Here is a 2,527-nt window from a genome sequence, read left to right on the forward strand (position 1 = left end):
GGGATAAAGAGTAGGAATGCGATGCTCTGTAATAGGGAGTTTGGGATAGAGAGTGGGAATGCCATGCTCTTTAATAGGGAGTTTTGGATGGAGAGTGGGAATGCCATGCTCTTTAATAGGGAGTTTGGGATGGAGAGTGGGAATGCCATGCTCTTTTATAGGGAGTTTGGGATAGAGAGTGGGAATGAAGGCTGACCCTTAACCCTTCTTGTGTCTGCCTGACTGACTCCTGGGTCACACTACAAGGTGTTGGTGGGGCAATGGGAATATCCAAGTTACAAATCCAACACCTCCACTCACGCCTCCACTCATTCAGAGTGGGAGACCCTTTGAAAAGGAAGTATTTTGACTGCATCAAACTATATCTCACTTTCTATTGGGTGGCAGAGAAACCATGCTCTTCTCTGGCGTAGCTGGAGCATAACTCAGGGTCGTTTTCACAGCAAGTCAAAACAAAAACTGATTCAAGAGGTGTTTCTTTGCCTCAGTTTGTGGTGTTACTCAACTTACACCTCACTGTAGCAAATGGCTGACAAGCCTGGTTGGTTTTGTAAGTATATTTGTGACATATCTTTCTGTTTTTACCGTCATAAAAAAGGGACTTATCTTACCAAGTGCCGAGTTGATTGGGCTCTTGGCTGTGTTATCAAGATGAATGGGATTGTGGTGCAGACATGTCTATCCTAGATTTCCCTCAGATGTGTGCGGTTACGTGTGTGTGTGTGTGTGTGTGTGTGTGTGTGTGTGTGTGTGTGTGTGTGTGTGTGTCTTTGCGTGTGTGTGTTTTTTTGTGTGTGTGTACTTGTGGTGTGTTTGGTCCTAGGACTATTAACTCTTATAATATACAGGTAAGTATCATTTGTCTGTGTGTGTGTGTGTGTGTGTGTGTGTGTGTGTGTGTGTGTGTGTGTGTGTGTGTGTGTGTGTGTGTGAGTGTGCTGGGGGTAGTTATTCACTGCTGATGTGAATTTTCCTGTTATCTTTATGGAAGGTGTGACTCGCTGATAGGGTGTGACAGTGCTTCACCTCTTCCACACACACACACACACACACACCCTTAGGTCGCGGTCAGGCTTATAAGGCCAGGGATCCCCCTGTGTCTCGCTCTCTGTTGTTTTGCCTGTGCCAGCTGCAGATCCAGTGGACGTGAACCTAATCCCCAGCCCTGCTACAGGTGCCATAGTGTGTGAGTGTGTGTGTGTGTGTGTGTGTGTGTGTGTGTGTGTGTGTGTGTGTGTGTGTGTGTGTGTGTGTGTGTGTGTGTGTGTGTGTGTGTGTATGAGTGTGTGTGCCATAGCACAGCAGATTGGCTGACCCTGTCTGGAACATTTCTCTCTTTCGTCTCACATAACCCCCCCCTCCCTCCTCTCTCTCTCCATCTCTGCCTCCTTTGTTCACTTTTTCTCCCTCTCCTTCTCTCTCTCGCCCTCTCTGCTTCTCTCTCTCTCCCTCTTTGCTTTCTTCCTGTTCATTTTGCCTTTCTTCTTCATCTCCCCCTCTCTCTCCCTCCTTGTTCACTTCACTCTCCCTCCCTCCTTCTCTTCCACCTTCTTGTTTGTTTTGTCTTTCCTTCTCTCCATCTGTTTTTTCTTTCTTTCTCCTAACTCTCTCCCTCCCTCCAACTCTCTCACCTTTTTATTCACTTTCTCCTTCTCTCTCTCTTTCCCTCCCTTCTTCCATCTCTCTCACCTTTTCATTCACTTTCTCCTTCTCTCCCTCCCTTCTTCCATCTCTCTCACCTTTTTATTCACTTTCTCCTTCTCTCTCTGTCTTTCTCTCCCTCCCTTCTTCCATCTCTCTCACCTTTTCATACACTTTCTCATTCCCTCTCTCTCTCTCTCTCCCTTTTTCATACACTTTCTCCTTTTCTCTTTCTCTCTCCCTTCCTCCATCTTTCCCACCTTTTTATTCACTTTCTCCTTCTCTTTCTCTCTTTCTCTCCCTCCCTTCCTCCCTCCATCTCTCTCACCTTTTCATACACTCCCTCTCTCTCTCCCTCCCTCCCTCTCTCTCTCTCCTCCTCTCTCAGGTCCTCCCTGGTCTGCTGGTAATCCTCATCTCTAAAGGTCGTGAGCTGGAGAGTGGATTTGGGGGTGGCACTCTGCAGTCTGTTCCTGTCACAGTCACGTCACACCTCTGCTGCTCGCCGCTACTGTAGCCACAGGGACCCTGAGGAGACACACACACACACACACACACACACAGACAGAGAGGGAGAGCGGGAAAGGACCACAAGCGCACGCAGAGAGAAAGAAGAAACAGAGGGAGGCAGAGAGAGAAAGAAGAGAAAGAGCAGAAGAGGACACTGGACTCCACGGCAGCAGAGACACCAGTGACGTTTTCAAACTTTTGGAAGAAACTTTTTTTTCTTTTTTTTTCTCCTGCCCTCTGCCTGCACTGAATCCTGGGAGCCCGCAGAAGGGGAGTCGGGGACACACTGAGGCTCTGTGACGACGACGACAACGACAACGACGACGACTCTTGTGTGTTTTCAGATACTGGACCTGTATAAGACACGCCAGGCACG

This window comes from Sprattus sprattus (assembly GCF_963457725.1).
Source record: "Sprattus sprattus genome assembly, chromosome: 11".
Taxonomy (NCBI): domain Eukaryota; kingdom Metazoa; phylum Chordata; class Actinopteri; order Clupeiformes; family Clupeidae; genus Sprattus; species Sprattus sprattus.